At 45.8% G+C, this 14,916-nt stretch overlaps 1 long non-coding RNA gene across 1 annotated transcript in view; it reads right to left on the bottom strand.

Annotated features, from left to right (window-relative positions):
* LOC144327860 (uncharacterized) overlaps window positions 1-14,916 on the bottom strand; it is a 92,032-nt gene that overhangs the window by 31,872 nt on the left and 45,244 nt on the right. Inside the window, exon 2 of the long non-coding RNA XR_013393027.1 lies at window positions 10,247-10,355. This is a non-coding gene — a long non-coding RNA (uncharacterized LOC144327860). The remainder of the gene's footprint in view (window positions 1-10,246; window positions 10,356-14,916) is intronic.

The following is a 14,916-nucleotide window of genomic DNA, read 5'->3' as shown; positions in this document are numbered from 1 at the left end:
ACATTACATCACCATGCCGCAGCGGCACTTCCGAGGCCCTGTGGGGCTTTGGAGGTCAAGTCCAAATCCTCACGAGACCTCCTATGCGACTTCTTGTTTATACTGGAAGTCACGTCAGAGGCCTGGCAGGCCCTTGGACATCGCTTCAGAGGCTTCTCAGGGCCTCGGACATCACGCCAGAGCCCCACGGTGTGGGTGCCCAGGCCCCCAGCGCCCCCTATAGTTGGTGCCAGTGGATCTCACCATCATCCCTAATTATTCAGTACCTCGAATTTAGATGTTTTTGAAGAACAATACATAAAAATCACAGCAAAATATTTGCTTGTTTATAGGATTTATAGGATTTCTTCACTGTGGTTCCAGGGTGGGGTGGAAGTTCAATGAAACAATTCTACAGTTCGGTTTTAATGTTTCTTTTTATTTATTTCTTCTTAGAGGTCATATCCACACAATAATTTAAAGCTACCGTTCCCAGTATTTCTGCAGGGAAACCTGCAGAAATACTGGGAACGGTAGCTTACACCCTCACAGAATCCAACACACTTAACAAACTACAGGAACCAGAGTTCTTTGGGGGAAGCCAAAGAATGTGCTTTAAATGTACAGTGCGGGTGTGTCCTAAACTGCTTTAAGATAGTTCAGTGTGAAAAGTGATTGTTATTATTTAAAATCAAATAAATCCAATTCTTAAGATAATACCAAACATGCAATATAACCCCAATGTCTTTAAAAATTGTGTGTTTACCAATTAGCCACCCATGCTAGCACCCCTAGTATTCAATTACCCATGTGTTACATTTGGCACCGCGATCAGGTTCTGCATCGCTGCTGCCAGATCATGATGCTTAAATCAAGGCGACATTTCTTCGGGGCTCATCTAATTATCCGTGGCTGCATCCTTTCCGTTCCCCCTGGCTTTCGGTGGAGATGTGAAAAGGCCAAGGCAACACACTCCAGCAGATCCCGGTGACCTTAATGAGGCAGAATTATAGCAGTGTGCTATATCACTTGCTCATAGAGACACGGCTGTTTACTCTATCCCTCCACTCAAAGGCTCCTCCATAAATCTTGGGTGCCTTCCAATAGCCAGTGGATCCCAGGAAAGAGGTGGTCAGAACGGCTCCGGTGTCATCTTGTCAATCAAGGGCCGCTGGAATGTGGTAGTCTAGAAAAGATCATTTGCTGAGTTGGCACTCTGGAACTGCCTGGTTTAATTTCTTGGATACAGGGGGGAATGTTTGTGCGTGTGTGTGTGTTGCTCTAAATGTCTTCAACCCATATTTTATATCTGGGAGTAAGAAGGGGTGGCGTGGCTGTGTACACTTCCAAAATCTCCATGGAGCCAAAACAGAAACTCCTCAAATACCATGTAAATCCAAGAAGCTGTCAACAGGGAAAGTGAGATGCTGGAAAGCCGATGGTGGAATCTGGATAAGCTGACAGGCAGCCTTCTGCAGCGGCATCCACTAAAAGCCTGTAGTGCTACAGGTCACAGATGAGGGAGGCCTGCCTTAAGAGAACCATGGGATTTAGGGCTCCACATGAGACTGTGTTATTGACCTTCTAAGCTGCATTCACAGGAACACGTGTGGCGCTGTGGGTTAAACCACAGAGCCTAGGGCTTGCCGATCAGAAGGTCGGCGGTTCGAATCCCCGCGATGGGGTGAGCTCCTGTTGCCCAGTTCCTGCTCCTGACAACTTAGCAGTTCGAAAGCACGTCAAAGTGCAAGTAGATAAATAGGTACCACTCCAGCGGGAAGGTAAACGGCGTTTCCGTGCGCTGCTCTGGTTCGCCAGAAGCAGCTTAGTCATGTTGGCCACATGACCCGGAAGCTGTACGCCAGCTCCCTCGGACAATAAAGCAAGGTGAGCACTGCAACCCCAGAGTTGGTCACGACTGGACCTAATGGTCAGGGGTCCCTTTACCTTTAAGCTGCGTTCACAACAAAGAAGACCCATGAGGATGCCCAGGTAACAATGGGAGTGGCCGCCGAGACCACATAACACCGGTCCTGAAAGACCTACTTTGGCTCCAACTATGTTTCCGAGCACAAATCAAAGTGTTGGTGCTGACCTTTGAAGAACCAGGTGCGCAGCCTGGGAGTCATTTTGGACTCTCAGCTGTCCAAGGAGGTGCAGGTCAATTCTGTTTCCAGGGCAGCTGTGTATCAGCTCCATCTGGTACGCAGGCTGAGACCCTACCTGCCCGCAGACTGTCTTGCCAGAGTGGTGCATGCTCTAGTTATCTCCCGCTTGGACTACTGCAATGCGCTCTGCATGGGGCTACCTTTGAAGGTGACCCAGAAACTACAACTAATCCAGAATGTGGCAGCTAGACTGGTGACTGGGAGTGGTACATGATAATGTGTACATGATCAATGAGTCTATAAGTTAGTAGCTGACCCTCTAACATTCCTTAGATGAAAATAGGGACATTTCTCACTCACTCCCCCATGAACTGACCCTCCTCGACCCCCCCCCCATTTTTGTCTCCCTGCCCACAGATCATTTCCTATCAGAAGATGGATCAGTCTATTCAGTTCTAGGGATAGGGGAGAAATTTGTTTGCATTTCAATTAGAAACTACCTAATTCATGCCTCTCAAATCAATATGCAAAACCACAACGCAATTGCCCTTCAAAATGTGCACTTCTCCCGATTTTGCAATGTATTATGGAAATGCATTAATTGGAGGAAACATGTGCATAAAATTCATGTAGTGGTGAAAATGGCATACGAAGCTGCATCATGTTAAGGAGAGCTGCCTGCAAAATGTGCGTACCAGGAGAAATTTGCATTGAACGCTGGTGAATTTTCACGCAAATTCTTTTTTTTTTATTTTAATGAAAATTGCTGCAGAAATGTCGAGAATTTAAGCTGGGGGAAATAGGGAACTAAGAAAAAATGAAATTCACTGGTTTGTCTGTCCTTGTTCTGTGCAATTATTTCTCAGTGGAAGAAAAGAACTTGATCTCAACTGTAGCCTTCAGCATTCAGGCCCAGGTTCTCTGCCGTGCTCCCCATAAAGGGAATCAGAAAGATCAGCACATGTTGCTGGCAGGTCATAACAGATGTTTAACAAGATGGTTTTCTTGGAGGCTGTCAGTCGGGGTGACATCTGCTCTGGGGGTGCCTGCTTTCTCTTACCGTATTGACTAGGAAATAAATAGATCTGGCAACAGGAGAACGAATTCAGATTTTAACTTCTCGATTTTGCAGTAAAGCTCAGCTCAGTAAATTGATTTTCATAGCCGTAAAAGCTGAACACTCATAACCCCAAAAGCGATAAACATTTTATTGCTGTTTGGAATTTATATTTTATTACAGGTCTCTCTCTCTCTCTCTCTCTGTTCCCCCCGCCTTCCTAGATATATACCCTGGAGGGGGGAAGGGGGGGTATTTTTATGTGCAGTTGTAGAAATGAACTTAGTGCAAATATTTTTATTATTTGCCACTTGGCATCAAAATTTCCATGCATTCTCCGAGGACTAAGCATATTCTTTAAATTATTCAGCATGATCTTATGGTACTTAGGAGACTTCCGAAGCAGCTTGGTCCTTCAGATAACCATTCTCTGGAGCTGGAGAGCATCAATGCAGGCAGAAAAAACAGTGTGCACATCTACGGCACACTGCCACAGAGAGACAGAAAGATTTGGTCTTGTTCCAGCAAGGCTGCTTTTGAGGTCTTTTTTCTCCCTTATGCAACACTTTAAGAATGTTTCAAAGGTCTTTACATGCATAACCTCAATCATCTTTAAAACAGCCCTCTAAGGTCAGCCAGTATAATTATTCCATATTCCAGAATGGGAGCTGAACATCCACACCATGGATTTAAAGCACTGTGATACCGCTTCGAACAGCCATGGCTTCCCCAAAGAATTCTGGGATCCATAGTCTGTTAAGCATACTGAGTCCTGTTAAAGGTAAAGGGACCCCTGACCATTAGGTCCAGTCGTGACCGACTCTGGGGTTGCAGCGCTCATCTCGCTTTATTGGCCGAGGGAGCTGGCGTACAGCTTCCGGGTCATGTGGCCAGCATGACTAAGCCGCTTCTGGCGAATCAGAGCAGCGCACGGAAATGCCTTTTACCTTCCCGCCGGAGCGGTACCTATTTATCTACTTGCACTTTGACGTGCTTTCAAACTGCTAGGTGGGCAGGAGCAGGGACCGAACAACGGGAGCTCATCCCGTCGCAGGGATTCGAACCACCGACCTTCTGATCAGCAAGCCCTAGGCTCTGTGGTTTAACCCACAGTGCCACCTGAGTCCTGTTAGGAGATCCCTATTCTCCTCACAGAGCTACATTTGCCATAGTTCACTATGAAAAGGGATTGATTGTTAAGTAGGGTTGCCATATTTCAAACTTGCTGAGCCTTTTCGAAGAAGAAGAAGAAGAAGAAGAAGAAGAAGAAGAAGAAGAAGAAGAAGAAGAAGAAGAAGAAGTTTGTGAGCTGAAAATCAGCACTTCTGACATGGCATACCTACCATATGTCCAGATTTTCCCCGGACACTTCAGCAATTTCCGCCCGGACACTGTTTCTGATGACCAAATCCCAGCCATGTCCAGGAAATTCCGGACATTTGGCAACCTATTGTTAACCCACTCTTGGAATTGTACCTCTCTGAGGCAAATTATGTGTCTCCTAAGAACTCTCAGCACCCTTAACAAACTACAGCTCCCAGAATTCATTGGGGGGGAAGCCATGACTGTTTAAAGTGGTATCATAGTGCTTTAAATGTATGAGGCAAGTGTGGCCTAAGAGAGTCATGGAAGGAAGGAAGGAAGGAAGGAAGGAAGGAAGGAAGGAAGGAAGGAAGGAAGGAACCTCAAAGGTCATTGAGCCCAACCCTTGCCAATGCATGAAATCTACCTCTAAGCAAATATGATGGAGCACGATGGTTTTTATTAAATGTGCACTGATTCCACTGCACTGTGGCTATCTATGGATACTCAGTGGAAAGCTATAATGCACTCTGCTCTGGAACTCTTCATTATTTTTTCTGTTTTCCAAGGATCTGCCCCAGCATGCCTTTGGCCAGGTTAAGCCTAGCCACCTTAAGCAGTCCTGGCTTTCCCCCAAAGAATACTGGGGAGTGTAGTTTGCTAAGAGCACTGAGAGATGTGAGGAGACCAATGTTCCCCTCACAGAACTACAGTTCCCAGAGTCCCCTGGGAGAGGGATGGACTGTTAAACCACTCTGAGATTGTTTAAAGTTCTATAGCACTTCTTGAAATGGACAGTGCCACTGGAAGAAGAAGTGGGAGCTGTGGACTCTTCCAATTTACCAATGGATAGGAAAAGCCCCGTTGGACAGTTTTGGACTTTGGGCTGTCAAATTTCAGCAGTGCCCTGTGCGACGTTAAAATGCCCTCCCCCACACACGCACACCTCTTGCGCTCTGTTCTACAGCATTGTTCTGGCGCCCCCTGCAGCGCAGCACCCGGTGCGGTCAACCTGGTCGCACTATCATAAAACTGCCTCCGATCAGATCTCAGGTCCAACTGTTAGCTTTTTTCAGTCCAGCATCTTGGTTTCACAGTGTCCAGCCAGGTACCCATGGGAAGACTGCAAGCAGGATACCAGCACAACAGCACGACCCACCTGTGTGATTCTCAGAAATTGGTATTCACAGGCAACTGGTCATCAATGACACATCCACCATTAAAGAGAGAGGCAAATGAGACAATCTGGAGCAGTGGCGTCGCAATGGGGGGGGGGGCGGTGCGCCCCAGGTTCCACATCTGGGAGGGTGACAAGTCAGCACCCCTCGGGGAGCTTGCCTTGCTGCCCTGGCCCAGGCGCGGCAGTGCAACCAGCCATCGCACCACCGCAGCCGCATGTGGAGGCCTTGTAGAGCCATACAGAAGCCCGGGCTAGGTAGATAATGTGCCCCCCCCCATTTTTTTTACCCTGGGGATAACTGAAGTCTTATAAATAAGTACAGTGGTACCTCGGGTTACATACGCTTCAGATTACATGCGCTTCAGGTTACAGACTCCGCTAACCCAGAAATATTACCTCGGGTTAAGAACTTTGCTTCAGGATGAGAGCAGAAATCGTGCTCCGGCAGCGTGGCGGCAGCAGGAGGCCCCATTAGCTAAAGTGGTGCTTCAGGTTAAGAACGGACCTCCAGAACGTATTAAGTACTTAACCCGAGGTACCACTGTAAGTATATAAATAATTTTCACAAAAGTTATGCTGACGAATCTCCTTATGTTCTCCCGCCCAGACCCTCCAAATGTCCCTATTTTCCAGGGACAGTCCCGGATTTACAGAAGCCGTCCTGGTCTCTGAATTTGATCCTAGAATGTCCTGCTTTTCCTTAGGATCTCTCTATGTTCATTGGAGAAATGTTGGAGGGTATGCAGTTATGAAACACACACACACCCAAGCCAATGAGATAAGTAGCAATGCAACCTTTAGAAGACAACTGAAGGCCGTCCTGTATGGGGAAGTTTTAAAATGTTTAACGTTTTATTATGCTTTTATAAGTGTTGTAAGCCACCCAGAGTGGCTAGGGCAACTCAGTCAGATGTGTGGGGTATGATGATGATGATGATGATTTAGGGCATCCCTATTTTCATCGGAGAAATGTTGGAGGGTATGCCAGCTGAATCTGAAAGTTCTGGTGTTGTTGCTTCAGGGCCATAACAGGTCCTGTGCTTCCCTATTGCTCTGCGACCCAGACACGCAAATCGTTTCCTGTACAGGAATTCTATCTGGGATTGGCAGGCGAGAAACAGCCCGAGATGCCTTTGGAGCCACAAAGCAGAACGGGTGGGAAACGCTGCCTCTGAAAGGGCGATTTCCAACCATATTCAGAAACCCATTAATAAGTAAGCCATTCATCTGATACCGGCAACAAATACTGTTTGCAAGTATTTGGCTGCGCAGCAATTCAATAACACCACTCCACCGTTATCTATCAATCGGGCAACACAAACATTTATGAAACTACATTTCTGAAGGCTTTTAAAGGTGTATTTAAAATGTGTTTGGCTTTGAAGCCTTATCTTTGCGAGCTCACATACTCTGATAAAGGCCACCGTTGAGCTCCCTCTCGGGGAGCAGCTCAAATCCTGTCTGTGCCAAAGATATTTCATTCTCCGAGGTCGAAATGCCTGCAGCTCACATGCAATGGAAAGCGGATTTTACAAAGGCTCTCCTACAAGGGCACGTGGTTCACTGAACCGCATATCATCCGTGCAATGGACTCCTGTTATCACTTTGCAGTGCAGCCCCTGGGCTTGTAGCAAGGGATGAAAGCTTGGTGGACCGGGCGAGCGTTTTCCGAAAGCTTGTTTGCTGCAGCATCCTCTTGCATCTGTTAATTTACTGAGGTTTCGTATTTATTCTCCTGCATAGCTGTCAACTTACAGATTTGAAAATAAGGGACCAGCAGCCTCGAAAATAAGGGGTCAGCAGCCAAAATAAGGGATCAACAATTACTTTGATAAAATACATATTTTGTGGCGTGCAAATGGCTTTAGATACCTATTAGGTCCATAAATTACCATATAGCATATATTCAACACAAAAAAACAGCAACAATTTGTTGTTGACAAAGCACAGCTGGACATAGAAAGGGCCCCATTACCTTCAGTAGCTTATTTAAGGGACATCATCAATAAGGGACAGCAGCGGGACATGGTGCTGGGATAAGGGACTGTCCCGCCAAATAAGGGACACTTGACAACTATGTTCTCCTGCCAGACGCCTCTCAGAGAGGCTTATGGCAAAACAAAACACCAGCCACACAACTGAAACATCTCAAAAACATGTGTCGCAAGGACACTTTCAATCCTGTACATGACTACTCAGAAATAAGTCCTATTAAGTCCACTGGGGTTTACATCTGGGCAAATGGGCCCTGGATTACAGCTTTAAAAGCACTTTAAAACAGTAGTCCTTTAAAAATGAAAGAGCAGCTGTGCTACGGAAGGACAATGGCCTGTCTAGTCAAGCATCCTGTTCTAAGAGTTGTTGTTGTTGTATTAAAATGAGTTCAATTATAAAGAAATAAAGTGATACAGAGAAAAAAGGGGGAGGGAAGTGAGGGGGGAGAACAAAGATATGGATAAGAAAAAATATATATACAAAAATGCAATGTAACATTCTTTCATACATTCTTATATAATTTGATATAGTGTTATTGTCCTAATACATATGTAGATATTAATAGCCTACTACATCAATATCTGCATCCTTTTCTAAGAGTGGCATACACCTCATCTGTCCCGGCAAAACTGGGACATTCCATTTTTTCAAAAGTACAGGTTTTTCCAAAGTATGGATTTCAGAATGGTTGGGGTTCCAGTTTGCCTATTGTTTTAGAAACTCTGAATTTGGTCGGTTCGCCTGTAAATGGGAAGTGAATCAAATTTCTCCCTCACCCCTTCTCACAACTTGCCACATTCATTTTTTTACAAATAGATTGTGTAAATCATATTCCAGCTAAACCACCCATTGCCCTACCTAACCCCAGACACACAGGAGCCGGTTCTGATCGTTCATGGATGAGAAACGTACACTTCGCTCACTGCCGACATTCTCTGTTATTTCTCCACATTTCCCAGGGATGAAGTTGCAGGGTCTGGGGGCTGCAGCCTGAATCGCATTAAGCCCTGTCCATTTTACAGATGAAAAACCGAGGCCAAGAGTGAGGTGGAAAACCTGTGGCCTGCCAGATAGACTACAGGTCCCATAGGGCTGCCATATTTCAAAAAGTGAAAATCCGGACACAAATGTGATTGAGCTTTTTCACCAAAATATTGAGGCTGCCATACGTCCGGGTTTTCCCAGACATTACAGTGATTTCTGCCATATTCCAGCTGTGTCCAGGAATTGCGGGTGTATGGCAACCCTAGATCCTGTCATCTCTAGGTAAAGGTAAAGGACCCCTGACCATTAGGTCCAGTCGTGACCGACTGTGGGGTTGCAGTGCTCATCTCGCTTTATTGGCCGAGGGAGCCAGCATACAGCTTCTGGGTCATGTGGCCGGCATGACTAAGCCACTTCTGGCGAACCAGAGCAGCGCACGGAAACACCATTTACCTTCCTGCCAGAGCGGTACCTATTTATCTACTTGCACTTTGACGTGCTTTCGAACTGCTAGGTTGGCAGGAGCAGGGACCGAGCAACGGGAGCTCACCCCTTTGCGGAGATTCAAACCGCCGACTTTCTGATCGGCAAGTCCTAGGCTCCGTGGTTTAACCCACAGCACCACCTGCGTCTCCCGTCATCTCTAACCCATGTGTTATAAGAATTTAAGGTCTCATATATATAAATTATCTATACGGGCTCTTGGATACCCCACAAGGGGAAAAGGGTAGGTTTTGTTTACAACACATGATTGTTTGCAAATATTTCTATACCACCAAACATTTACACGCAAACGACACACACACACACACACACCAAGGCAGTGAACAACTTCAAACCATCACTAAAACTACATCAGTCGTTAATACAGTACATTAATATTCATGTAATTATTATTATTTAATTAACTGAATTAGTAAATGATAGATTCAGATTTCTACAAGTAGATTTGAATTTGTATTTGCTAATTATATGTGGGCATGGGGTTATTGGTTTGTTTTCTTTTCTTTTTTGTTATGTATTTTCTGTTCTCGTTTTGTATGTTTATGTTGTGAACCAGCCCTGTTTAGGGAAGTTTTTAATGACTGGTGTTTTAATGTATTTTTAATCTTTTGTTGGAAGCCGCCCAGAGTGGCTGCGGAAATGAATAATAAATTATTATTATTATTTGGATGGAGGGGGGTATACAATTTTTTAATAATAATAATAGAAAATGGTCTTAAAATCCATCTCTCCGCCCTCCCAGATTCATTTCAGCTTCTAGGGCAGATTCAAATGTTACAGGTTGCAAATTTATTAAAATGAAGGGGGGCCACACACAGATACACGGTTGACCTGAGTGCCTGCATTCATTCATTCATTCATTCATTCATTCATTCCTTTTTTCCTTCCCAGACCATGGGACACAATTTGTCTGAACATACACTCTTCCTGACAAGCCTTCGACAGACTTCAGAACAAATTGTCCCGTTCACAATGGAAAGCTTTCTTTATTATTGTTTGAGGGAAAGGAGAGGAGAGGAGAGGCTGGAAGGATCGATAGGCAAATAGTAAAATAAGGCATAGGCAATGGATCGTGTGACCCTTCAGGGAAAAGTGCCTGTTGTCAGACACACCTAAGCAATCCAAATGGGTACTTACCTGCCAAGTGAGGCAGTGGTTTCAAAAGTTCACCTTGAGTTTCTGTTTACATATTCATTGATTTCCAGAATTACAGGCATAGGCTACATTTGCTGACAGATAAGAAAGGCTGAAACATGAACAGAAGGCAAAAATGAGGAGACCCCCAAGGTTATCCTTTAGCTCGTACACAGAGGGGAGGGGGAACCCAGCCTACCAGCATAGAAGGAAATGATTATGCTCCCTTTGCACAATCAATTTCCCCTTATTACACCTGTGTTAACAACCACCAAGCAAACTCAAGAGGAGGGCACTAGTTAACCTTAGACCTCTGTAGTAATGTGATTTTTATGGGAGTTTCTCCGTGGCAAGACCATAGGCTGTTCCTGTTGCCCGGCGCCAGATTTATTTATTTTTAATCCTGTGAGTCTCTGTGTGAAACGTGGCAGAACGTGTAGGACAGCAGCAGGGAAATTCCAGCCCCCACAGATCAATATTGGACTGCCAGGGGTCCAATTTGGCCCCCAAAGCCAGTCCCCCCCCAAAAAAAACTCAACCACGTCCACCTGTCAATCAGCAGACACCACAGTGAGACCAACAAATAGGCAGTGCTGGGGTTCAGCTCTGCCTTCGATGCTCCCAACCGTTCCCCAAAGGGAACTGACATGTCTTCTTCTTCGGCAATCACTCGTAGCCAAGTAAGATTGTCTTCCATGAACACAGTCTTAACAGTGAGTCCATAAGAGACTGTGGAGGCCAATTCTGGATCCACAAGTCCGTCCACAGTGGGGATATAGGTTTCCGGGCAGGCGTTGGTGAGGGTTTGCCAAACGTGCCTTCCTCTTAGCATGTTTCTCCCTTGTGTCCTGAGTTCGAGCGTCTTCAAAGCCCATGACACCTTTGGTAAAGGCTGTCCTCCAATTGGAGTGCTCGCAGGCCAGTGTTTCCCAGTTGTCAGTGTTTATACTACAGTGGTACCTCAGGTTAAGTACTTAATTCGTTCCGGAGGTCCATACTTAACCTGAAACTGTTCTTAACCTGAAGCACTACTTTAGCTAATGGGGCCTCCTGCTGCCGCCGCACTACCAGAGCATGATTTCTGTTCTCATCCTGAAGCAAAGTTCTTAACCTGAAGCACTATTTCTGGGTTAGCGGAGTCTGTAACCTGAAGCGTATGTAACCTGAAGCGTATGTAACCTGAGGTACCACTGTACTTTATTTTTTAGATTTGCCTTGAGGGAGAGTCTTTAAACCTCTTCTGTTGACCACCAGCATTACGCATTTTTAAGTTCAGAGTAGAGTAGCTGCTTTGGAAGATGATAATCAGGCATCCGCACAACATGACCAGTCCAACGAAGTTGATGTTGAGGAATCATTGCTTTGTCACTGGTGATCTTTGCTTCTTCCAGTACACTGGCATTACAGTGGTACCTCGGGTTAAGAACTTAATTAATTCCAGAGGTCTGTTCTTAACCTGAAACTGTTCTTAACCTGAGGTACCACTTTAGCTAATGGGGCCTCCCACTGCCGCTGCGCCACCGCCGCACAATTTCTGTTCTCATCCTGAAGCGAAGTTCTTAACCCAAGGTACTATTTCTAGTTTAGCCAAGTCTGTAACCTGAAGCGTCTGTAACCTGAAGCGTCTGTAACCTGAAGTGTCTGTAACCCGAGGTACCACTGTAGTTTGCCTGTCTTCCCAAGGGATGTGTACAATTTTTCAGAGACACCGTCAAGGAGTTGGAGATGAGGTTTTAAGTGGTCCATGTTTCACTTGCATACAGTAAGGTTGGTAGTACAATAGCTTTATAAACAAGCATTTTGGGCTGTTCAGTGCCAGACTGCCAAATAGCCAGAGTAGGGTCCCCACAACAAATAAAATAGTTCCATGGAGCTCCACAAGAGGGCGCCAGGTTCATGGCCCTGCCAGCTACAGCTTGGTCCTTCTGTCTTCCCAGTTGCTCCATTCTGCTGCTTCCACAGTCATCCATGGCTCCACATAGGTCTCTTAAGCCAGTATTATAATAATAATAATAATAATAATAATAATAATAATAATAATAATATACCAGTATTTATACCCCGCCCATCTGACTGGGTTGCCCCAGGCACTCTGGGCAACATACATAATAAACATACATAAAACATTAAACCTTAAGAAGCTTCCCTATTCAGGGCTGCCTTCAGATGTCTTCTAAAGGTTATATAGTTAGTCTGAGAATGTAAAGCTCACATTAGGTAGGAGTCATGCAGGGAAGGTGGGCACATCAAATGGCCACAGATTATCCAAAGATCCCAAGTATGTCTCAATGAAGAAAGGAGAGGACTTGACCACAGAAAACCTCTTTCATTAGGGTTACAGCTCAAAATCCCTAAGACTCTTCCCCAAACAACTGCCCTGCAGATGTTTTGGACAACAACCCCAGACCATTCAACATTTCTGTGATGAAAATAGATTGTTGTTGTTTAGTCGTGTCCGACTCTTCGTGACCCCATGGACCTGAGTCTCCTCCAGCACCACAATTCAAAAGCATCAATTCTTCGGCGATCAGCCTTCTTTATGGTCCAGCTCTCACTTCTGTACATCCATAATAATAATAATAATAATAATAATAATAATAATAATAATTTTGCCCCAGCCACTCTGGGCAGCTTCCAACATATATCAAAACATGAACATTTTTTAAAAAAACTTCCTTATACAGGGCTGCCTTTCGATGTCTTCAAAAGGTGGTATGGTTACTCATCTCCTTGGTTTGGGGTTCACATAACACATGTAAAGTGTAGACTGTGTGAGGAATTCCCCTCCCTCTCCCTACCCCCCCCCCCATGAGCTCTGCATAGAACAAACATCAGGAGTAACTGGACTCTACAGCACACAATTAAAAATGTAGAATGGGGCTTTTTCTTGGCAGGGCGAGGGACATCTATAAGCGCACAGTGGCTCCCGTTCCTTGCCTTTGCGCTATTTCCATGACTGCAATGCCTTGACTTCTCTTTTTGTGCAATGCTAACACACCTTCTCCTCTCCAGGGCCCTGTTGAAATGTGCTGCAAGGACCAAACATTTGCAATTCCAACCCGCTCTGAAGCTGATGAGCAACCTCTGGTGGACAGTAGTGCATAGGCAATGTGATGAGTAATTCATCTTTGCATTCATTCGAAGAATATTCTTGTGCTCAAAGTAGGTCTGTAAATGCAGAGGTTTGGTGGGGTGATCTGCATATGGTCACACTCTCCAGAGCCAAATCTTAGGGGGGGGGGCAAGGGGTTACATTAAGCAATGTTGGGAAAGAGGTGGTTAAAATACATCCAAGATGCTAGGGAGCTGCATAAGAAGGCACAATTTTCTGAAAAATATAGAGATCAGTCCCTGAAGAATTTTGCACCTAAAATCCCAGTGTCAGAAATCCATATCATGCTATCAGTTTCATAATTTTTGACCTGGCAACATACAGTAGTACCTCAGGTTAAGTACTTAACTCGTTCCGGAGGTCCATACTTAACCTGAAACTGTTCTTAACCTGAAGCACCACTTTAGCTAATGGGGCCTCCTGCTACTGCCGCGCCGCCAGAGCACGATTTCTTTTCTCATCCTGAAGCAAGGTTCATAACCTGAAGCACTATTTCTGGGTTAGTGGAGTCTGTAACCTGAAGCGTATGTAACCTGAGGTACCACTGTACAGTGGACGCTCGGGTTGAGAACGTGATCCGTGTGGGAGGCACGTTTGCAACCCACAGCGTTCGCAACATGCAGCACCACGTCTGCGCACTCTGCGCACACGCGGGTTGCGATTAGTGCTTCTGTGCATGCGCAAAGCGCGATTTAGCTCTTCTGCTCATGCGTGACCGCCGAAACCCGGAAGTAACCCGTTCTGGTACTTCCAGGTTTCGGCGTGTCCGTAACCCGAAAAAAGGCAACCTGGACCGTCTGTAACCCGAGGTATGACTATATTGCGAAGCATGATGTTTGTGTGCTTGCAAAAATCACCATGTGGGGGAAACTGTGAAGCCAGCCAATGCTTCTCTCAATTCTTGCAGCCCTTGCTAACTCTGCTGGCTTAGCTTTCCCCTGCCTCCTACAGGGGGCACCAAATCATGATGCAGGAGAAACCAGGAAGCCAACCAAAGCCTCTACATAGGTAAAGGTAAAGGGACCCCTGACCATTAGGTCCAGTCGTGGCCGACTCTGGGGTTGCGGTGCTCATCTCGCTTTATTGGCCGAGGGAGCCGGCGTACAGCTTCCGGGTCATGTGGCCAGCATGACTAAGCCGCTTCTGGCGAACCAGAGCAACGCACGGAAACGTCATTTACCTTCCCGCCGGAGCGGTACCTATTTATCTACTTGCACTTTGACGTGCTTTTGAACTGCTAGGTTGGCAGGAGCAGGGACTGAGCAACGGGAGCTCACCCCTTTGCGGGGATTCAAACCACCGACCTTCTGATTGGCAAGTCCTAGGCTCTGTGGTTTAACCCACAGCGCCACCCGTGTCCCCTAAAAAGCCTCTACATAGCTCCATCTTTATTTTAGACTTTGTGATATATCGGTATATAGCACAATGTTTAGCTGATGATGTATCGTGGTGTTGAAAACCAGATATCGCCCCGTTCTAATCAGGAGCAAGGAACCCATGGCTCTCCACAGGTTGTTGGACTCCACTTCCCATCAGCCCCAACCAGCATGGCCAATGGAGG

Source organism: Podarcis muralis, chromosome 5 (assembly GCF_964188315.1).
Source record: "Podarcis muralis chromosome 5, rPodMur119.hap1.1, whole genome shotgun sequence".
Classification (NCBI taxonomy): domain Eukaryota; kingdom Metazoa; phylum Chordata; class Lepidosauria; order Squamata; family Lacertidae; genus Podarcis; species Podarcis muralis.
This window is presented reverse-complemented; position numbering and strand designations above follow the sequence as displayed.